This window comes from Camelus dromedarius, chromosome 5 (assembly GCF_036321535.1).
Source record: "Camelus dromedarius isolate mCamDro1 chromosome 5, mCamDro1.pat, whole genome shotgun sequence".
NCBI classification, from domain to species: domain Eukaryota; kingdom Metazoa; phylum Chordata; class Mammalia; order Artiodactyla; family Camelidae; genus Camelus; species Camelus dromedarius.
Window position 1 is genome coordinate 86,848,505 of NC_087440.1, and position 24,077 is coordinate 86,872,581.

General features: G+C 47.6%; 1 long non-coding RNA gene across 1 annotated transcript; it reads left to right on the forward strand.

The window, feature by feature from the left end:
- The first annotated feature begins 12,131 nt into the window (after positions 1-12,131).
- Positions 12,132-22,908, forward strand: LOC135321417 (uncharacterized). Its single transcript, XR_010381162.1, has 2 exons — positions 12,132-12,245; positions 22,348-22,908. It is a non-coding gene; the product is annotated as an uncharacterized LOC135321417 (long non-coding RNA).
- Positions 22,909-24,077: the final 1,169 nt, after the last annotated feature.

Here is a 24,077-nt window from a genome sequence, read left to right on the forward strand (position 1 = left end):
GAGACCCCAGGGCCTGCGGATATTAACTCTGTTCAGGAGGAGGAGATGGAAGAAGCCACAAAAGCACAGCAGAGCGGATAATTCAGGGGAGGAGCAGAATTTTCAAGAGCAGCTTCTCACTGGGTCTCCGTGATGGTGGGAGCCGTGGTTGTTGGGTCCCTGGTGCGCCCCCAATGCCTTGCAGGGCACCAGGCACGTAAAAAGTACTCAATCCCTATTCACCCAGTGAGTCAATGGACAAATGTTGATCCACTGAACCATACACTCGCCTGGATGTCAGTAGCGGCTGCTTTGCCCATAAAGTCTAAAAGGATGACCAGTACCGGTGTTATCCAGGCAACGCCAACAGCCTGTGGCCTTTCTGACAAAGAGTGTTCATTGCAAGAATGAACAGAAATGGGCAACAGTTAAAAAGTATAACAAAGCACAGAGTGTTCACAGTCTGTGTGCAGGGGTATTTCCATGGGAAAGTGGGTCCTACCTCAACTCGTGTTGCTAATCTTTCTTCAACTTTCTGCAAATCCCCCTTGCCCACTTCCCCTCCTTTATCTTCCTCCTTCATGGCTCCCTCTTGTCAAGTTTATATCTTTATTCTGAAATGATGCTGTGTTGGATATCAAAGGTATCGATTGGACATATCTATTCACCCGTCTTTCTTCTCATTTAGAGACGCAGCATCCTCATTGGCCCAGCCACAGCCCCGCCTCCACCCATTCTACCCCTGGTAGCCACGAAATCTCATCTAATTAATGCATATCCCCTCAATTTCATGCTATATCTATGTAAGTATATGCACTATTTATACAAATAATATACAGTATTATTTTTGTACTTAAAATACTTCCTTAAAATTGTATTATCCTATACGTTCAATTCTATGGGTTGTTTTTTTGCCAGTCATCATGCTCTTTGATTCATCCAAGTTGTAAATAGAGACTGAGTTCATCTTATAAATTGCTGTACAGTTTTCTAACGCATGAACATGCCATTTTTAATCTACATCTTCTCCCAATGACAGGCGTTTTTATTTTCGATCTTGCCATAACCAACGAGGCTATAATGAAGATTCTGGTCCCTGTCCGTTTGCATGAGTCTCTTTGGGGTGTCCACTGAGAAATGGAGATGCTGAGTTGTCCAGGGTGTGTGGTGGATGGGAAAATGCAGCCACACTAGTTTGCAGTCCTCCGACCTCTTGTCTTTTGGTTTGGCCTTGGGACTGGCTTTGACCAACAGACTCTACCTCTGGATGGACGGAGCAGCATCAGCTCGTGTGGCCTTAAGCAGATCACCTGCTTGGCTCACCCCCGGCCACCAGCAGCTTGGCTCCTCTGCTCTTGACTGTCCTCGCTTCTCCTGAGGGGCAAGGTCACTTCTTAGCGAGAACAGCTGTCAGCCCAACACACTCTCCCTGGATAGACCATCCAACAAGGAGAAAATAAAAGAGGCAGGGCAGTTTTTATAGCCCGTCACACCTCCCAACCGACTGTGGCGAGAAGCATGAGGAGGGGAAGACGGTCCTGAGTGAGGCTTTGTTCTACCTATTTCTAGGACTTTCTTCTCCAGAGAGTCCTTTGGCCCTTCTGAGAATGTCCATGATGCCTGACAGTGTTCCCTGGGAAGGACCAATGCTCCCCACATGTGCGGGGCGTCAGGTCAACCAGGCGTGTGACTAGGCACCTCCTGGCGGAGAAATTAGAGGCATCTGAGAAGATGCATCTCGGAAGGTCAATTTTGAACCTCCCTTTAGCTCCTTAAAACTCTCCTGCATCCAAGGAATTGTAAAATTCAGCCTCTTGGGGCCTTTCCTGACCTGCCTCGGAAGCTCCTGGACCATTCCCGCTGGGTCCATCATACCTGGATCCATGGCCACAGGAGATGCCAGTTCAGGTCCCGCCACCTCCGAGTCTGCTTCCGACCTCGGGTCTGTCCAGACAACCCTGCCAGACACGGTCACATCACCTACAGCAGGCAGTGATGTCACCACTGTGCCAAAAGTAGGGTCCAAACAAAACATGACCCAACCCGCAACATGAAACGCCACCAAGATAGCAGCCCAGCTTGTGAATATGGCAGTAAAACCCTCTTCTGTTGGAAAGTCAGATAAAGTTACCAGTCTCTTGTTTTTCAAGATCATTTGGGAGAAATTAAAATCATGACACACATACAAAGTCTCTCTCCCGTCCACACTGTCTTCATGTTCTACCCAGTTCTCGCTACGATGTGCTCCAAGCCTGGGTTCCTCTGTTTCTATCTCAACTGATGAAATCTGACCCTCCACCCATCCACCTCCCCAGGGTCAGATGAGGGGTGAATTGGCTTCCTCAAGTCAACTTCCTCCGACTGCAAGTCCAAGAAGGACGTCCTCACACCCCACCGTTGTCCCCAGGCCCCGCCTCTGCACAGTTCCTGGGCATTCAGGCCTCTTCAGGACCCCCTCCAGCTGTGCACTGATTCATCAACAACCAGATCTGAGAGCCGAGAGGAGCCCACGGCAGCAGCCTGACCATCTCTGCTGGCCCCGCTGTGTTCCTCAAGTCAAAGCAGTGCCCTCAGGGCACCCACTTTCAGAGCCTAGATCATCGGTCCCAGAGAGGAGAATTTTCCAGCTGGTGTGTCTGGGAGGAGATGAATGTGCTCAGGGAGCACAGATGTGGGCAACCCCTGTGACACTGGCTTCGATGCCAGTCCCTGGGACTGCCCGTCGGTGGGCCTTAAACGCAATGGTGAGGAGTTTCTCAGCAACAAATTGATTCAAGGTCCCCGCTGTCTCATTGGAAAGATTCTGTTCCCTGAGGGAAAACCCCACTGTTCCTGGACTACGGCACCCTGAACACGTGGTGGAACCTCGGACTCTCTAGGCTGCGATTCCCGAGCTTCCAGGCTGGGGCCAGCATCTTCCTCATCGTTAGTCGTCATTTCTCCTGGGGAACAGGGTCCCCCGTGGACCACCTGGTGGACCTAAATCAAGCCGCCAGCCCTCCCCAGGACCGCCCCTTGCCTGTTCTCCCGGTGGGGTGGGGGCGGTCTCCGGGTCCAGCTCTCCAGCCCCTGCAGGGGTCCTGTGAAGCCCTGCCTCCACTCCACTTCTCCTGGGGATCCTGCCAGCGGTGGTGACATTTCCTCCCATTGCCCCGTGTACCTCATTGTTGGAGGCTGGAAACATTTGACGACATTGCCGAACGAAGCCTGTGCTCACAGAGTCCCAAAGGGGAACCAAAATTCTTCCATCTGCTGGGCTTCCCTTTCCTTCGCACCCCCTCCTCCTCCCTGCCGCCCTGCCTCCCACGATTTCAGGGAGCATCTCCACACCCACGGCGCCCCAGTGGCCCAGCATGGTCATCTCTCTTTCAGGCCATCCAGCTCCGGCCCCATCTCCCCAGGGTCCAGCCCTCTGTGGCTCCAGTGCAGGTCCAGCTAGCTCTGAGGACTCCAGCTCCCCTGTTGGCTAGAGTCCTCAGTTCGCTGAGGCTGCCACAGTTCGCTGGCCTTTTCTCGTCCCCATAGTTCTTGTCTGCACTGCATGATACAAGGCTTTTCAGCTGGCTCCGTGTTTCCTTAAGTTTCTGGGGATGTCCCCACAAAGGAGAGATTCTTAAGGGGTAGTCTCCTGTCCACAGGGCATCCCGGGTGCTGGCTCCTCCCTCCCCACCCCGGGGTCTTTGTGCTGACTGTAGGGGTTACACTTGACTTTGAAGCTTCCTGCTTGTTATTTGGACACTTGCCTTTCAAAGCCAAGCCAGTGCCTCTAGTTAGGTTGCTTCCTCTGGGCAACTGATCTGGGTGTCGACAAGACTCAAGGCCACAGCATCTCTCATCCTCCCTGCCCCTCCTCAAACTTTCATCCATCCTCCTGTCTGGTGCAGGCGTGATGCCCAACGAGCAGATCTGGAGCAAGTACAGGAATGGACAAGGGAGGGCGGTGCGAGCATCTCAAGATGGCCCAGAGCGGGTGCGGGGTGTTCTGTCTCCTGGCCAGGGAACAGCCCGGGTGGGGGGCACTGGCAGACAGTGGCCGAGGGGCAGCCAGGGAGGTTGGCCTGGCTCTGGGCCTGGCTCCGGCCACCACGTGCTCTGATCAGGGCTGCGCCCGCCTGCCCGCCCGCCCTCCCTTGAAGCCATGGGAGCTGGAGCCCACCCCGAGCCCAGCCGGGGGAGGGAAAGAAAGAAACTCTCTTGCCAGCGCGTTCTTCCCTTTTACGGTTTTTGGCCCTGCCCCCTGGTGCTCACACAGCCGCCATCTGGCTCTCTCTGCTGTGGCCCAGCCCCCGCAGGCTCCCGGGCCTTCCTGGGAGGGGCTGTTTGCTGCAAAAACCCAGGGTCTGGGGAGGGGGGTGGGCAGGGAGTGGGGAGCAGCATGTGGCACGCCAGGCTGGAATCTCTGAAATTCTGGGACTGGCTCCCCAGCCGGGTCCCTGGCTGGCCTCTGCCGGCTCCTGCGAGGGCTAGGCCTCGGTTTCCTTCCCAGAGCTGTGCATGGAGCAGGCAGGTCCCCATCCAGCATCTCAGCCCAGGGGAGCCATCGTTGTCTTCGGGGGCCGCCGAGCTACCCCTGGGCCTGCAGTCAGCAGGAGGCACGCTCAGAGTCCCACCTCCGTGGGCTGACAGCTTTTATGGATGCCCCCCCTTCCATCCTCCCCTCGCACACATTCCCCCGATTTTATTTTTAAGGAAATAATAACAACAGCAATTAGCTATTCCTTTGTATGATTCCAATAAAGGAATCACTTAAAGGGCCCGGCTCTCTGCAATCGCCCCTTCTCATCCTTGCTAGGAGGCGCTGGCAGAAAGTTTGGGAAGAGGACAACCCTCCATGATGCAGGGGCTCACCTCGGGGCGTCGCTGCACCCCGGCCACCCACCTTCCAGGGTCCCGAGCCCCGCGTGGTGTGGCCAGGAGGGGCTCAGACACACCACTCCAAAGGTGCCACAACGAAAATTGACAGACGAGCTAACAGATCAAACACGACACTTCAAAGGGAAAAAGAGCCATGGGTGTAGCTGGGTGGTACCACAGTCCCCAAACACAGGGACACAAAGGCTCCTCCCTGCCCAGGGCTCAGCCTCCACCCGAATCCCAGCCTGGAGCACTGGGGATGGTCTTCAGGGAGGGTACGGCCAGTTACTGCACTCTCCGTGCTCAAGCACTCGGAGGGGCTAATTAGTGCTTTTAATATGCAAATCAGAGCCTGGGCAGATTAAATCTAGGGGAAAAAACAGCTGGTGAATATGTTATTTTAATTATTACTCCAAAGGAAATACAGGCCTGGCTTAAGAGGATGGCAGGAGGGTGGGCATGAAGTTCCTGTCGAAGGACCCTTGGTTGAGGGGAGACCAAGCTTGGAAGGGAGACCTGGGGTGGGGGTGAGTCGGAGCCTCATGGGCTGTGCATTCCTGGGCAAATCTCTTTTTCCTTTGGGGCCTCAGTTCTATCACATATCACACAGGAGCTTGGATAAGATGACCCCATTCATTCATTCATCCATTCATCCATTCAACAGACACTAACTGGCCACCTACCATGTGCCAGGCTCTGAGCCAGCGGCAGGGTCCCTGTCTCAGAGGGGCAAGCATTGCAGCGGGAAGGCTGGCAATCAACAGGTAGTACACAGACAGAACTGGTCCAGTTGAAGGAGGTGTGAGGAAGGGATGAATCAGAGGCTGTGACAGAGAATGATACCAAAGACTTGTTGGTTTAGATAGTGCAGCAAGGCCGACCTCTCCTTGGAGGTGCCATTGAAACGGAGACTTGGGGGATGAAATGGAAGCCGGAGTGTGATAAGGACTGACCTCGTCCTTCAGGGCAGCGCTGAGTGTCCCCATGGAGCGCCCATCTGACGCTGGGATGGTTGATCCAGTCTCCCTGAACCCAGCCACATCATGGGGAGTGGAGGAGCAAGGAGGGACGTGACATCCTCATGGTAAACAGAAAACAAATCCAAGCGAGTGGATCTTGACTCAGTTTCTCTTTTGAAACTAGAACGAGGAAGGAAGACTCATTGGGGATTGTCTGTTTTCCCCAGTCCTCCTCAACTCATTGGCTCCAGCGACTCAAGGTGCTGATCTAGTGAATACATTCATTAGGGAGGCAGGTGAGACCTGCGCAGAGCTCCCTTCAGTGTGTGTGTGCATGTGTGCAGTGCTCTTGGCTAGAAACATAACTTCCAGCTCCTGCATCCTTGGAAACTTGGAGAAGACTTTCTAACAGGTTCCTACCCTCCTGCTGGAGACTGAAGCCAAAGGGAGCTCCCCAATCTCCCCTGACCGCCCACAGAGCCAGGTCCACAGGATGTGCCGACAGGCTCCCCACTCTGATGACTCACGCCTGGCGCCTGACTTCCCGAGGGGGGTTTACTTTAATGGGAAATGACAAAACTAAACTCAGAGATCAAGGTGTGTCGCACCTCTAGTCACATACAGAGGGGCCTGAGTTCCACTTTCTTCGGTACAGGAGCAGAATAACGGGAAACAAATGAAAAATTCATTCTTCTCCACCAACTTTGCCTGGAGGCAGCAAGGGGAAAATTCTTTGCACAGGACGGAGAGTCAAGAAGGGAGGTGTATGATAAATATAAGTAAGATGGCCACAGAGGAGAGGGACAGAAGAGGAAAGAAACGAGAGAGAGAGAGAGAGAACAAAAACAGAAACAAGACAGAGTGACAAAGAGACGATGTCAGAATGAGGAGAGCAGAGATAGGGGCAAGGAGGTGAGAAACAGAGACAGCAGGGAGAGGAGACAGAAGATGAGAGAGGAGGGAGAGACAGGCAAGGAGAGAGGAATGGAAGGGGAGGGGAGTGGGGAGGCAGCCGGGCGGTGGGCATGCAGGCCCATCACGACACCCCTGGTGCAGACGGGTGGGTGGCGCAGACCCCCGCACCAGCTCCCTCGAACGTGCCTTCCCCAGCCAGGCAGGCTGTGCACAAGTGCCCACGGGCAACAGCAAGGACAAACGATGCCTGCTTTCCAAGGAAACAAGTTTGCAGCACATATGTTTGTCCCGGGGCTCCCACAGCCCATCAGGAAGAAGTGGGCCAGGGCCGGACCGGGTGGTCCATGGCCAAGTGCAGTGTACCACGTGCCCCGGGTTCATGCCAACTGACCCTGGGTGATGGTGCCTCAGTGTGCACAGACTCCCTGTGGAAGAGGCACCAGCATTATTACTCCTGTTTTAAAGACACGTGAAGCTTAGAGAGTTGGAATCCTCTGACCAAAGCCATCAGGTAATCAGTGACAGAGCAGAGGGGGCCAGCACATGGAGGGTGGACAGTTACCCCACACCACTCCATCAGCCAACAGGTGCTTCTTGCCTTTCCTTCCATCTCTCGACTCGTTCCTCCAGTTCAAAAGACACGTTCTCAGCCAGTCTTCTGCGTTAGGCACCAGGGCTGGACAAGGGAGCAGCCCAGGGCCATGAGGGCTGGGACGGGGCGGGAAGGATACTAGCTGTGGATTGATGACTGCAGGCCAGCCCTCGGCCAGGTACCCTGGTGTTATTCAGTCTTATGAGGTGGGCGTCACTCCCATTTGCCCCAGGTCACAAGATCAAGGCAGGGTAGGATGTAGCCAAGAGGTGCTTGGGGGATGCTTTTTAGAGGAGATGACGCTGAGTTTTGGAAGATGGCAAAGAATAAGGTGAAGGATGGTGGAAAGGCCAGCAGGGGCAGGAGGACCAGTGCAAAGACCTGGAGGTCACACTGCATGGGGTGTGCGCGGGCAGGTGGTAGACTTTTGGTGATAGCTAGCCTGAGTCTGGGATCAACGGGAGCTGAAGATGATTGAGTTGACAAGTGACAGGTCGCCGAGGCTGAAGGGGCAACCCTGAAGAATCTTAGGGAGGGGGCGGGACAATTCAGTTCTGGGAAGTCCCCTGTGCAGAGCCATTGTCTCTGTCACTTAGATCTACAGGGCTAAGACAGACCAGCGAGGAGCCTGGAGCAATGACCCAGGTCAGAGATGCCAGGTTCTCCCTGAGGGCAGGGAGTCAGAGTGTAGAGCAAAGGGGACAGGGTTAAGCATTATTTGGGGAGAAGAGTCGATAGGACTTCTGAGTGTTTGGAAGCGGGGCAGGGACTTCCAGGTGACTCCCAGGCCTTTGGTTTAGGCCAGTTGTTGGAGGTGCCATCAACTGGGATAGAGAGACAGAAAGGGTAGCACACAGCATCATGGTTTCTGGACATGGTGACTTTGAGGGGCTTTTGCGACATGCTGCAGGCAGCTGGATGCAGATTCACAGTTGGAGGACAGGTCTGGATGAGCATGGATTTGAGAGCCATCAGCAAGGGAAGGTAGTCTCCACTGTGAGAGAAAGGCCACTGGGAAGCATAAGAGGGGCAGCAGGCTGAAGATGGGGCTCTGGAGAACTCCTGTAAAGAAGAGGGAGCACGTCCTGGAGGCAAGGAAGTGGGGGTGAAAAGGAGTGGTCCACAGAGTCAAGTGCTCCAGAGTAGCCCCCAAGAGAAAGATTGGGACATGCCCTGGGTTTATCAGCTGGGGGATACCTGGTGACCTGGGGGAGAGGAGCTGGGGTGAAGTGGGGGTGCAGAAGCCACCCCTCCTTGGCTGAGGAATGGATGGGAGCACAGCAAGCATGCCCAGCCTTCCAAGGTGCTTGGTTATAAACGGAGAGAATGGGGGTAGGAAGTGGCCTGCAGTTGAGGGTCTCACAGAAGTATAGACTTGGTTTCAGTCTGTAGAAGGGGCATGGTAGAAGTCCCAGGAATGACAAAGAGCCAGTGGGGACCAGGAGCCCAGGGCAGGGGCTGGTCTTGAGCAGGTGTGTGGGAAGACCTCACCCCAGTGATTGGAAGGAAGGCAGTTAGGATGGGGCAGGTGTCAGCACATTGACGGAGGGCATGGAGCAGGTGGCTAATCGTGCATGTTCGACTGCCTCATTCCCTCCCCAGCCCCCATAAAGTGGGAGACAAATTTCTTCACTGAGAATAGAAGGGTTGGATATGGGTGGGTGCTTGAGGAGGTGCTTGAAAGGGGTGGGGGAGCCCCTAAGACAGTAAAAGGCACGTGTGGTGTTGCAAGTCTTTTCCATCATCCATTTCAGTGTAACAAATTGCCTCGAAATGTAGAGGCTTACAATAACAATTTTTTTAATTATCTCACATGGTTTCTGGGGGGCAGGAATCCATGGGTGGCTTAGCTGGGAGGTTCTGGCTCAGGGCTTCTCATGAGACTGCAGCCAAGATGTTGGGTGGGGCTCTGTTCATCTGAAGGCTTGACTGGGGCTGGAGGATCTGCTTCAGAGACAGCTCATCCATCACATGGCTGTCGGCTGGAGGCTCAGTCTGTGCCATGTGGGCCTCTCCACAGCACTGCTTGAGTGTCCTCTTGACAGGATGGCTGCCTTCTCCCAGAGCAGGTGATCCAAGAGGGAGGAGAAAGTTGCAGTGCCTTTGAAGGTCTAGTTTTTCAAGTCAGTATACCGCTACCTCTACCACATTTATTTACTAAAGCAGGCTGCTAAGCCTGGCTCAGTCTCAGGGGAGGAAGAATTCGGCTTTCTGCTTCGAGGGGAGGATTGTCAAAGAACATGTGGGCAAATTTTAAAACCATCCCCCAAGTCCACCGTGAAGGGAGAAGCAGAGGGGTAGCCACGTGCACAGCCAGCCTCTGAGGGAACAAAGAACGAGTCCAGGGCTGTGGCTCTGCAGCCTGAGGAGAACTGTAGCTCAGGTGGGGTCTGGGCTGGGTCAGGAGGGATAAGAGAGGCCAGGACTGGGAGAGAAGATGGTGGTGCCCGAAGTGGGCATTTCCCGGGAGCTCATGTCTGAGCTCACATTGCTGAGCAAATCAAGATGAGGTAAAAACTGGGATGCTCACACTTTATTGGGGACTAAAAATCCAGGGGAGGCAGAGGGAAGGATGGGGAGAGAAAATATGTGAGTGTGTTCCCAGGTGCTCTGGCTGGAATGCATCTCTCTCTAGAGTTTCTATGTTGAAGTCCCGGCCCCTAGGTTCATGGTGTTAGGAGGTGAGTAGGTCATGAGGGTGGAGGCCACGTGAGTGGGATTAGCGCCCTCTTTGCCATGTAAGAACACGAAGAGAAAACAGCGGCCCAGGAAAGGGCTCTGAGAGCCTGACCACGCTGGCACCCTGACCTCAGACATCTGGCCTCCACAACTGTGAGAAATCAATTTCTGTTATGTATAAGCCACCTGATCCATGATCATAGCCGCCCAGACAAAGACACTGAGTTTCCACCGTGTACAGCTGATGGCCTGTTCTTGCAGGACAGCTTCTGGAGGCCTGTGAACTACCTGAATGTCTGTCCCGGGGAAGGAGAAGACCTTTTCACTGACTCTGCCTTCCCAATGGTGGTATTCTGCCTCCTGGGCCATTGACCTTCTGCTCCTGCAGCGAGCACTGCCCAGCTCCTCCGGCAGCTGCTGGGAGAGCTCATGTTGAGAAGATGGCAGCAGTGATCAGAGCACGAGCCTGAGGCCTGCAGGCTTGTGGGCCCATGTGAGCAAGTCACTGCAGGTGTGAGGGCACCTTCAGGTGCATCGCAGAAGCTGAAAGCTCCAGGCAGGAGGAGGGGGGCTGCGGGAGGACAGAGGTGAGGCGCTGTTGGCTTGTCCTCGAGGGTGATTTGGAGATCCAAGTCTGGCCGCAGCAGGAGCCAGGTAGGCGAGCAGGAGATGTGCCTTGGCAACGTGGCCCTACCAGGAAGCTGGCAAGGACGAGGGCCGTTTCCTCTCTGTGGTCGTCAAGCCTGCAGTTGGCGCCAGACCATCTTCCGGGACCATCAGCAGCACCATTCAGCAGAAAATCATGGCTGAGCAGATCCAGAGGTTCTTGGGAGAGGAATCCAGCACTGGAGCAGGTGCTGGGATACAAAGATGAATCAGACATCTTCAGTCAGTCCTCCCCGCCTCTAAGTCAAGTTGCTCACAGCCCAATGGAAGAGACGGACAGACAGACAATGACTGAACATGGTTTTGAGTGCTGTGGTGGAGGTGAGCAAATGACCCATCTGGAGCCCAGGGAAGGGTCCTCATTCTGGGCTGGGGCAATAATGACAGCCTGTTTCCAAAGCAAATGGGGCAAAGTGGCTTTGGCAGACAAGTATGTGCCGTGGCAATAAATAAAAATATCTAGCGAGCTTTCAGATAAAAACAAAGACAAAGATAATGGTATAAAATGATGATAATCACTATTATTATCTAATAATGACATAAAGACAATAAGATAAAAGTGCATGTTTTAAATAAAGCACTTCGATTATCTGGAGCATCTGAGTGATGAGGGAACCAAGGTGAAGAGCGGAGAGGAGACCTGCCCAGAATCAGTTAATTAGCGTCAGGTCTGGAATCAGATCTCAAGCTTTGTATCAGGCTGAGAGATCATATTAATACTCTCTTCTATTTCCATAGCTTTCTGTAATTTGAGGAGCACGTTCCCATTTATTATCTCATCTGATTCTGATAACAGTCCCATGATTCATATTAGCATCAATGTTTTCAATTTGCAGAAGAGGGAACTAAGGACCTTGGATGGGGCACATGCACTGGTAGGTGGTGGAGGGAGCGGCCGCGGAGCCAGGGCTCCCGTCTGGAGCTGGAGGTCAGCACGAGGCATTCGCCGCATGCCTTCGTTTTGCTGTGGCCTGTCAAAGTTAGTTGTGATCAAGGCTTGTTTTTCTAGTTTCACAAAATTTCATAAGACCGGAAGAACCCCCACCTCCCTTAACACACAAATACATCTATTCTTCTTTGTATTCTTAAGAGCAGGGGTTGGCAGATGAAGGCCTGTGGGCCATTCTGACCTGCTGTGTGTTTTTGTAAATAAAGTTTTATTGGAACGTAGCCACGCCCATCTGTTGACACATTGTCTGTGGCTGCCTTTGTACTACAACACCAGAGTGAAGTGGTTGTGACAGGGACCGGCTGCCCGCAGAGCCTAAAACATTTACTGTCTGGTCTTCTATCGAAAACAGTTGCCAGCACTGTTTTAGAGCCTTGCTGTGGTCCAAATGCACTTGTTGAAATGTTGATGTTGGAGGGTGTGGTAGTAGGTGGGGAGGCCTTTGGGAGTTGCTTAAGTCATGAGGGTGGAGCCCCCGTGGTGAGGTTAGTGCCCTGATAAAAGAGGCCCCAGAGAGGTCTCTGGTCCCTTTCACCACGTGACAGCACAGGGAAAATGCTCCGGCTGTAAACCAGGAAGTAGGTCTCTTCAGCAGAGGCCTGACCATGCTGGTGCCATGATCCTGGACTTCCAGCACCCAGAACGGGGAGACGTACGTTTGTTGCTTCTAAGCTATCAGTCTATGGTAGGGCCTGGCTCAATACATGCCTGTTATGACTGAGTTCCAGGTAAGGATATTAAGCCCCGAAGAAGCCAGTTTGTGGCTGGATAGCTGATATTCTCTCAGCTTCTCTTGGATCTAAAGGGTTGTCTGAAAAAGGTGAACTGAGTTGAGGGGTGTCCTTTTCTCACTGAGGAACTACTGTGAATTTCTCCAAAGTCCAGGCTTGCTGCCTGGGATGGGTGGTGATAGGCAGGTCACTGCATCAGAGAAAGAATGCTGCTCTGCGTTCTGGGGATCCCAAAGCCAGGGGGTTCAGCACACAGGAATTTGGAGGAAGGGGTCATGTTCAGAATCTGGTGCTAATGCACGTATAGGTAACACACTTCACAAAGCTTCAAGGGTGTGGCCCAGCACACCTTTAGGTATGGGAAGAAAGCATGAGACAGTCGGAGCTGTCGTGGGTGTATTTCCATCTGCGCCTCTGTAGGGTTTGCCCTCCGAGGCTGATTGGCATTCATTACCACACACATCTAGAGCATCCATTAAGCACCTGGTGGGATGCAGTCAAGGGCATGGAGATCATGAAGGGACGTCCAGTGGTCATACAGTCGAGCCTCCTGCTTTCAGGGCAGTGAGAGTCGCCCCCAGTGGCTGGCAGTGTTCCAGAAGCCAGGTCAGACTTCTGTTGAAGGGCTCCTGGCTGGTCAAACTCTGCCGCTCCTCAAATCACTGTCAGTTGTAAGCTTCGATTCAGTTCAGTGCTGGGAGATCTGAATGTCCTTTATGGAATCAGTTTTCTCCGGATATGTGCTCAGGAGTGGGACTGCTGCTAATCCTGTTTTAAACCCTTTTCATCACCCTAGCAATTCCCCGTGACCATTTTTGGTCAGTCCCTGCTCCCACCCCTCAGCCCATGATAACCGCTGATCTGTTGTTTCTCTAAATTTGCCTTTTTGGGACATTTCATATAAATGAAATCATACAATATGTAGTCTTTTGCTTCTGGCTTCTTTCACTTTGTGTGATGTTTTTGAGTTTCATCCAAGTCATCTGAGTACTTCTTTCCTTTTCATTGCTGAATACAGTTCCATTGTAAGGCTACGCATTTGGTTTATCCATTCACCAATTGATTTGGATTGTTTCAAGTTTTGAGGCTGTTATGAATAATATACTATCTTTGTGTGAACAAATGTTTCATTTCTCTTGAACAGATACCTAGGGATGAGGTTGCTGGGTTGTGTGGTAAGTTTATGTGTAGCTTCGGAAGAAACTGCCACACTGTTTTTCAAAATGGCCACACCATTTTACATCCCCACCAGCAACGTGTGAGCGCTCCAGTGTGTCCACATCCTCGCCAGACTCGTTATTGTCTTTTTGATTATAGCCATTCTAGTGGGTGTATAATGGTATCTCATTGTGGTTTTGATTTGCATTTCCCTAATGACTAATGATGTTGACATTTTTCATGTGCTTATTAGCCATTTGTATATTTTCTTTGGTAATGTCTATTCAGTTTTGTCTATTTTTAAATTGGTTTTTTTTGTCTTCTAATTATTGAGTTGTAAGAGTTCTTTATGTACTCTGGGTACAAATCCTTTATCAAATATATGATTTGCAAATATTTTCTCCCGGTATATGTCTTCTTTTTTCATTGTCTTAATGGTGTCTTTTGAAGCACAGAAGCTTTTAATTTTGATGAAGTTCGATTTATCATTTGTTTTTCTTGTATAGATTGTGTTCTTGGTGGTGTTTCTAAAAACTCTTAGCCTAACCCAAGATTCAAAGTGTTTTGCTAAGTTTTCTTCTAAAAGTTTTAGTTAATTTTGAATTATTTTTTGTGTATGGTGTAAGCTAAGGGTCTCAATTCAACCTTTTGCACATGGACGGTCAGTTGTCACAGTAGCACTTGTTGAAAACGTGATTCTTCCCCCTTTAATTGCCTTGGCACTTCTGCTGAGAATCAATTGATCATCAGTGTAATAGTATTATAATCTGAACTCTCAGTTCTGTTCTAATGATTCTATCCTTATGCCAGGACGACATTTTCTTGATTAAAGTAGCTTTATAGTAAGTTTTAAAGTTAGGTAGTGTAAGTTCTTCCACTGTGTTCTTTTTAAAAGTTGTTTTGGTTATCTGGGTCTTGCATTTTCATATGAATTTTAGGATCAGCCAATCAATTTCTATTTAAAAAAAGCCCAATGTGTTTTTCAGAGGATTATGTTAAACGTATAGAGCAATTTGGACAGAATTGCTATCTTAAAAACATTGAATCTCCAATCTGTGTGCATGGACTATCTCTCCATTTATTTAAATTTTCTTCATCTAACTCACCAGTGTTTTATACTTGCAGTGTCCAAACCTTGCATCTTTTTTGTTAAACTTAGTTCTAAATATTTTATTCTTTCAGATATGATTGTAAATGGGATTTTTTCCCCTTAGTTTCATTTTCAGATTGTATGTCATTAGAATGCAGACCTACAATCTGTTTTTGTATATTAATCCTGTATCTTGTGACCTTGCTGAACTCACTCATTAGTTCTAGCAGGTGTGTATGTGTGTATTCCTTAGGTTTTTCTCCACATAGAATTATGTCAGTGGTGAATAAAAACAGTTTTACTTTTATTCCAATGTGGATGCCTTTTATCTGTTTTCCTTGCTGGACTGCCCTGGCTAGTACTGCCAGTTAAACACTGAACAGAAAGGTGAGAATGGGCATCCTGCTTTGTTGGTAATTTTGGGGGGAAAGTGTGCCTCCTCTCACTGTTAGGTAGGATATTAGTAATAGGTTTTCGTAGATGCTCTTTATCAGGTTGAGGACTTTCCCTTCTATTCCTACTATGTAGAGAATTTTTTTTTTCATGCATGTTAGATTTTGTCAAATGTTGTTTTCTGTATCTTCAGATGGTTCTTGTCTTTTATTCTATTAATATAATGTTATTACATTGATTTTCAGATGTTAAACAAAACTTGCATTTCTGGGACAAATCCTAGGTAGTCATAGAGAATAATATCTTTTGTATATTGCTGGATTTGGTCTGCCGATATTTTGTTAAAATTTTTACAGCTATGTTCATAAGGTGTATTGATTTAGTTTTCTTGTGATGTCTTGTCTGACTTTGGTATCAGGGTAATATTGCTTGATAGAATCAGTCTTCTGAAAGTTTGTAAAGGGTTGGTATAATTTCTCTTTTAAAATAGTTGATAGAATTTGTCATTGAAGACTGGGCTTTTCTTTGTGGGAAGATTTCAGAATTACTAATTAAACGTTTAAAAACTTCTTCTAGGCCTATTCAAAGTTTCTATGTCTTCTTGAGTCAGTTTCGATCATTTGTGCCTCTCTAGAAGTTTGTCCATTTCACTTAAGTTGTCTAATTTATTGGCATAAAATTGCTCACAGTGTTTCTTTTGAACTTCCACATGGCAGTGATATTCCTTTTTTCATTCTTGATCTTGATAATTTGTGTCTTTTCTCTGTTCTTCTCGATGAGTCTGGCTAAAGGTTTGTCAACTTTGCTCATCTTTTGAAAGAATGAGCTTTTGGTTTTATTGATTTTTTAATTGGTTTATGTTTTATAGTTCATTGGATTCTGTTCTCGTCTTTATTATTTACTTTTTAAATTATTAATTTGAGGCCCTTTTTAAGAAAGATAAATGTTTAAAGCTGTCTTTCCCTCTAAGCACTGCTTTTGTGGCATCCCATAAATTTTGAAGTTTTATTTTCCTCCAGTTAATTTTTTTCTTTGACCTACGAGGTAATTAGAAGTATGCTGCCTAATTTCCACTTATTCGGGGATTGCTCGAATTTCTTGCTGTTTTTGATTTTAATTTAGTTCCATTGTGATCAGAGAGCATACTTTGTATGGTTTCAGTTCTTTTGGCTTTATTGAGACTTGTGTTATGGCCTAGAACATAATCTACTTTGTTTTTTCTGGAGGGGGTAAAATTAAGTTTATTTATTTTTTTTAATGGAGGTATTGGGAATTGAACCCAGGACCTCATGAATGCTAAGCACTCACTCTACCATGGAGCTATATACCCTCCCCACCATAATCTATTCTTGATAATGTTCCGTGTGTGCTTGAAAAGCATGTGTGTTCTGCTGTCATTGGGAGAGTATTCTAGAGACACTGGTCAGGTCACATTGGTGGATAGTGTCATGTTCTATGTTCTTGCTGATTGGTCTTGTCATTTTATTGAGCACGGGGTATTAAAGTCTACAAATATTATTGAATTGTCTATCCTTTCAGTTAACATTTTTTAATATTTAATTGTGGTAAAAATAATATAAAATTTACCATCTTAATCATTTTTAAGTGTATAGTTCAGTGCTAAGTAATGTACCTTGCTGTGCAACAGTTCTCTAGCACATTTTTATCTTGAAAAACTGAAACTCTCTACCTATTAAGCAACCCCCTATTTCCTCCTCCCCCAGCTCCCGGAAACCTCTGTTCTACTTTCTGTCCCTATGAATTTGACTACTTCAGATGCCTCTATAAGTCAAGTTATACAGGATTTGCCTTTTTGTGATTGGCTTATTTCACTCAGCATATTGTCCTCCAGGTTCATCTGTGTTATACGTAGCATGTTTCAGAACTTCCTTCATTTTTAAGGCTGAATAATGCTCCATTGTGTGGATACACCTATTTTGTTTATCCATTCATTCGTGGATGGTCATTTGTGTTGTTTCCATCTCTTGGCTATTATAAATAATGTTGTGATGACTGTCCTTTTAATTTTGTTAATTATAACTTTATACATTTTGGGGCTCTAAGGTTAGGTATTTATATATATTTATGACTATTATATTTTACTAATAAATTGATCCCTTAAATCATTATGAAATGTCCCTCTTTGTCTCTAGTTATATTTCTTATTTTGAAGTGTATTTTATCTGATATTAACACAGGCATAACTCAGAGATATTGCAGCTTTGGTTCCAGATCACTACAATAAAGTGAATATCACAATACAGTGAGTCACATCAATTTCTTTTGTTCCCCAGTAATTATGTTTACACTATACTATTGTTTATTAAGTGTTCAATAGCATTATGTCTAACAAAACAATGTACATAGCTTAATTTAAAAGTCATTTATTGCTAAAAATTGCTAACCATCATCTGACAACACAAGGTTGCCATAAAACTTCAATTTGTGAAAAACACACCATCTGTAAAGCACAATAAAGTGAAGTGCAAAAAACCAAGATATGCCTGTATGGCCACTCCAACTCTTATTATATTTACTGCTTGCATGCTATCTTTTTAAAATTCTTTTACTTTCAACCTATTTGTGTCTTTATTTTTCAACTTATTTTTTAATTTTTAAAATTTGTGTCTTTACATCTAAAATATGTCTCTTAAATATAGCATATGGTTAGATTTTTAAAAAAAAATTAATTTTGGTCTGACAATCTCTGCCTTTTGATGGAATGCTTTGTCCATTCACATTTAATCTAATTATTGATGTGGGTTGGATTTATGTCTTTCATTTTGCTATTTTTCCTCATACTTTCTCTCTCTTTTTTCTACTTTCTTTTGTGTCAAATAGGTTATTTAAAAATTATACTTATTCCTTTGTTGGTATTTTAAAAACAAATTTTAAGTTTATTTTATGTTTTTTAGTGGTTGCTCTGGGGATTACAATACACTTCTTACCACAATCTACTTCAGATCAATACTAGCTTAATTCAGGTGAAATAGAATCTTGCGGGGGAAGGGTAAGCGCTCAGTGGTAGAACATGTGCTTAGCATGCACGAAGTCCTGGGTCAATCCCCAGTACCTCCACTGAAAAAGAAAAAATATAGAGTCTTCCTCCAGTATAGCTCCACGTCCTTCACCCCCCACCTCTTTGTGCTGTTATGGTCGCGCGCGCGCGCGTTTGTGTGTGTGTGTGTGTGTGTGTGTGTGTGTGTGTGTTTGCGTGCACATGTTACAAGCTTAACATCACAGTGTTATTATTACTGATTCCTGCAATGTTATGTGTTTTAAAGAAGTTAGGAAAAGATAAGAAAAATGTAGTCTTATATTATCCACATATTTTCTTTTTCTGGTGCCTTTTATTTCTTTGTATGGATTCAAGTAACTATCTGCTGTTGTTTCCTTTCATTCAGCATAAAAATTTTCCTTTTGTGTTTCTAGTAAGGCCGGTCTACTAGCAACAAATTATCTCAGTCATTGTTTGAGAATGTCTCCATATTACTTTTAGCTTTTGAATGATACTTTTAGTGGATATAGAATTCTTAGTTGACATTTTTTTTTCTTCAGCATTTTGAATATGTCACTCCACTGCCTTCTTGTTTCCACTGTTTCTGATGAAAAGCCTGCCATTAATTACATTGCTGTTTGTCTGTATGTGGTGAGTCATTTTTCTCTTGCTACTTTCAAGATTTTCTCTTTTTCACTCCACAATTTGACTATGATGTGTCCAAAGTGTATCTCTGTATTTATTTTACTTCTGGTTCATTGAGCTTCTAGAACATGTCATTTTTCATCAAATTTGAAACATTTGGCCACTATTTCTTTATTACCATCCCAGCCCCCATCTTTCTTTCTTCTCCTTCTGGGACTCTCAATATACACATATTGATATTTTTTATGTTGTCCCACATGTCTGCAGGGTATTGCTCATTATTATTCATTCTTTTTCCCCAGATTAGATAATTTCTATTGATCTATCTTCAAATTTGTTGGTTTTTTCTTATCCCCATGTCGAATCTGGTGTTGAGTCCCTCTTCTGAATTTTTCATTTCAGTTAGTTGCACCATTCAACCCCAGAGTTTTCACTTGTTTCTTTAAAATTTTTTTTCTTTATTGCTATTCTCTGTTGAGCCTATTGTTATATTTTGTTTTAATTTTTTATACGTTCTTTTAATTTTTAAAAGATGGTTTCCTTTAGTTTTTTGAACATGTTTGCAGTAGCTGCTTTGATGTTTGTCTGCTACTTCCAACACTGGGCCTCCCTTAGACAAAATTTCCGCTGACTGCTTTTCTCCCCCTTTCCTTAGTATGGTTCACATTTTCCTATTTCTTTGTAGAGCTCATAACTTTTTGTTGAAAATTGTACAATTTAAGATTATATAGCATAACAACTCTGTATTCTGATTCTTCCTTGCCCTCCAAGTGTGGTTGATATGGCGATTTGATTTTTTAAAAAAATAATTTGCCTGGACTAACCTTGTGGAATCTATTTTCCCTCAGAGTGCACCTGCACATGTCTCTGCTTAGTTTTTTCCAAAATATTCTCTTTCTCTTTTAAAGCCTGGCTACCTAGACTTTACCCCTGTGTCTTTATAACCTGCTGCTTAGTCAATGATTGGTCAGAAGTTGTGTTCAAACACCTTGAATAGGTAAGGCTTCAACCCTCTGCCGATGGATCAGTGTGTGTAGGTAAAGGAGCACATGCCAAGGTCAAGTTTTGAAGGCTGCTCCCTTTTTCCTTTCGTATCTTCTCAGCACATGTGTGCAGGCTTACAATCCACTTGGGATACCTGTATGGCTTGGTCCCTCCCCACTCTCTCCTGCATGGATGTGTCCAGAGCTTGTCAAGTCTTCCTATCTTGTCTCATTTCCCACACCTCCCTGTTAAATTTCTGACCGGTCTGCCAGGCTGTATGTGCCTCGGGCTAGCTGAATTGCTTGTCTTCCCTGATCACTTGCCACTGAAATTGCTGCTGTTACTGACAGTGCCCCTGGGAGGGGCGTTCTCAGTGCTCCACCCCAAATCAAGTCGCCCCCTGGCATCGAAGCTTCTGGTTTTCATGGCTTGTCCCACCTTGGGAGAAGGATCTGGCATGAGGGATGGGAGCAGCCTGGGTGAGAATGCTGGGTACTTCCACTTCTTATCTGAAGTGCACTGATTTTTCATGATTAACCACTTCACAATTTCACCTTAGCTTTGGTTGATTTCTAGCTGTCTGAAGTGGTTTTTTGGCGGGAGGGAAGTTTTGTCCAGTTTTATCATAGCTCCTTGGTCTGCTATAGCAGAATGTCCCACCAGCACTGAACTTCAAGGGCTCAGAGTCACAGATGCAGTTGTGGGAAGACCTGGAGGATGTTGGCCAGAACAATCCTAGTAAGTTCCTGAATTTGCAAATTCTGCCCCCTCCAGAATGGAGAGAGGAGCCACTGAGAATCCCTGGGTTACTCATCCATCCATCCATCCATCCATCTATCCACCCTTTCATTTACTCAAACTTTTATTAAGTGTTCACTCTGTCTCAGGCACTGTGCTAGGATCTCAGAGAACAAAAACAACTAAGATAAAGTCACAGAAGCAGAGTAGGAGGGGTCGGTTGGGGTGAAGGAGCAGCAGAATGGGGAGTTCCTCTGGCCCGTCCCCGCTTCTCCAGCTCTGGCCTCTGTTCCTGCCCAGCAAACTTCAGTCCTCAGCCAGAGACTGCTGAAGCCTATCTCGTGTCTAACTTGGAGCCCCCTTGGCTTTGGGGGGAACTGTCTTCTCTGCTTCATATCACGAAACTCTAGACAGCAGTTCTTTATCTTCAGCAGAGAACTGTTCCATGCTCTGGCATAGCAAAGTGTCTGCAGCCAGAGATAAGCTGTGTTTTCACATTTTTGTCTACAAAATTAACGATCTACAACTACAATAAAACCATCATCTCCTGTCACCAGTGGGGATCATAGGACATTTTGAGCTTAAAAAAAAAAAACACAAAACCTCAATGGCAAAAAGTGCAGATGTTTTTATTTTTCCTTTTTCTTCAATAATGTGTGTTTGTTAGAAACGTGGAATCATAAAACGCTATTGTTGGAACACTCCTAGGGGATTTTCTAGCCCAAAGCCTTTATTTTACCAGCAGGGAGATGGGACATGTGTTCAAGGGTGCAAGGGCCTCTGCCAGATCCATGACCTGGAATCTCCATCATCAGCCTTGTTTTCTGTCCTTCAGCTGCCCGGCAGTGAGCTTCAGTTCTTCCTGCCTGAGCAGGAAGGCCCCAGCCCAGAGCTCGAAAAGCGGGCTGCTGGAAGCACCCCCGCCCTGCATCTCCCGGTGCCTCATCTTCGCCTGCTGAGCGCAGACTCTGATCCCTGCTTAGGGCTCGGCTTCGGGCTAACGCCTTTATGCCTCTTCAGACTCATGGGAGGCTCTGAGGTAGTAAAATGCAATGGTTCAGAGCAGTCTGACGCGTGGCAAGTAGGCGCTGGTGTGGATGAACCAATTGTTGGAATATTAAAATGTTTGTATTCTGGTGGAGAATTGCTGCTGCCTGGTCTCGCCGCCGCCCCCCACTCCATTGCCCTGAGCACCCAGTCATCCAGCCGCTGAGAGGCTAACTGTGGCCAGCAGGGGGTCTTGGACCCTGGGTTCTCCCCGGTTCTGTGTCAATGACTGGCAGGTCCTTTAAACTCCCTAAGCCTCAGTCTTCCCATCTGCAAGTGGAGATAAACACACACCCCATAAGGTTGCTTTGAGATGCACATGAATAAAAAAGTCCTGGTTTCTATCTGGCTCATTCTCACTGCTCACACCCCATCCTTTCTTTCCATGTCCCTGAGTCAACAATGAGGATAACCCGTGGCCTTTGTCTTGTCCCAGACTGTTCCCAGCCACACGCCAGGGCCTGTGCAGGGGCAGAAAGTAAGCTCTGTCTGTCTGAGGGTTTTCTGTCTTGAACCTTGCTGGTGATGCCTGTCACCTTCTGGGCTCTGGCCTCTTCCTGCCCAGGTTGATCATGGCTTCTGCCTTCTCAGGACCACTGGCTCTACTTCCTCGAGCCAGTGCCCCCCTCCTGCCACCCACATTCTAGCTACAGCCAGGGCTGCTGTCAGCCCATTCAATGCCTTTGCAAGAATTAGAAAAAGCAGCTCCTCTGGACAAGTGTATTAGTTGGCCATTGGACCACAGGCTGGATTTCAGGCTCCACTCGCCCCTTTGGCCATGTACCCTTTGTACAGTGCACATCCCATACAACTGTATATGGCATCCCTGCTGGCGACACTCAGGGGCGTTTAAGAAGTGTGTCAATAGATTTGCAAACTAACAATGAACTGCAGTCATTAGTCCAGGCTTTGCCTTATAACCAAATGGCATGACTAGTAATGATGTCTTATACCCTTAATATTTATTCAGTGATCATTTGCTGAAAGCCTCCGAAGAAACAGACACAACCAGGACCTGAATTGGATCCGTGAGGGGCATTGGCATCTTGGAGAGAGGCACCGCATGGATGCGGAACTCCAGCTCTGGACTAGTCAGGACTCGGCACTGGAGTCCAGGGCAGGAAGGTCTGCCTGGGGCTGGAATTCGGGAAGGAGTGAGTGGCTGTGAGCAAGGGAGCAGCCTGTGCCGTGCGTTGCTGGGTCTTCCTGCCGGGCCAGCCTGTGCTCCAACCTCAGCCCATTTAGTAGGGAAACTCAGCTTTCCTGCTCAGGCGTCCCCCAGCTGGGGCATTTTCTTTCTTTGGGAGGCCGAGGCTGAATTCTGATGTCTCAGCCCAGCTGCCCCCTGGAGGTGAGCCGCTGCGGTTTGGGAGTGGACGGCGCACTCCCTGCACAACTCGCCAAGTGCAGTGAAGTCAGAGGGATGACATGTTGAACCTGTGCCGGTTTGCAGATGAGTGAGTTTTGCCGGCACGTGCTCCTGGAACATACCTTTTGTATGGTATTAATGTAAAAGTTTCATTTAAAAGACGCCAGCTGTGGTCCTACCCAGGTTTATTCATATGGGACCTTCACTGGGTCAACTTAATACTTAACTACTGCTTATTATCCCATCAGTCTTCAGGGACAACCCATGATCTAATTGCCCAGCATTTATGTTGCTTGGTAACCACAAATAGAGAATAATAGCCCTTAAAGGGGCAGTGTGGAATTTCATGCCCCTGCAGTGAAGTACACTTCATTTCCCAGAGCACCCTGTGTTTTTTAATTCAGTGAATAAAAATGTGTAATGAATAATTAATTATGTGCTTGGAGGCACAATAGCTGCCTACTTTTGAATATTCATCAGTGGCATTATTAATTCACTAGAAATCCCAGGGAGGAATGGGATAGGCTTTTAGCTTAGCTGGAGGACTTAAAGATAATGCTTTGCAACACGCACAAACTTTTTCAGAGCCGACTTTTCTTTGGGAGACGCGTCCTGGGTAATTTTCCTCCTTTTGAGAAAATTTTGCCCTGGCCTGCATTCCTGTGGAGCTGATGGGATGCGGAGACCACTGGTGACCATGAAAAAGGCCTCCTCTGGACCTCCCGCCTGGAAAGTACATTAATAACCAGGCCCACCAGTCCCCTGCAGCCTGGAGTGTGCTAATAGGAGCGACAGGCCCAGGGACAGGCAGGAACCTATGTTTGCTTCCAGAAACGAAGGCAGAGAGCCCGTTCGACAGCTTTGCACTTTCCCACGGGGACGGCAGTCTCTCCCTCTGCCGCCTTGAAAGGACTGAGCTGATCCACACCGGTGCCGGGCAGCTGGCACAGCTCCTGGCGGAGAGTCTGTGCCAGAGTCGGGGCTGGCATCCTGCGCTCCGGACCCCCTCATCCAGTTCTCCTAAACACAGCTCTTGTTGTGCCTCACAACGAGGGGTTCTGTACTGAGTTTCCTTCAGCAGTTGTCTGGCATCTGCCATGAGGGTACCGCTCTTTCCCCCACTTGCTCATTTAGCTTGTAGAACTCTTCCTGCAGCAGGAATTGCTAGCCGCCCACCCACCACCTCCTCCCTGCTTCTCCCTTACAAACATGACCCCTACATCCTGGAGGCAACATGTCCCCGCCTCCCTTGCAGCTAGAGGTGGTCATGTGACTAAGCTCTGGCCAATGAGATGATGCATGTGGAAGTTTCTAGGTGGAGTTTCTGTGCA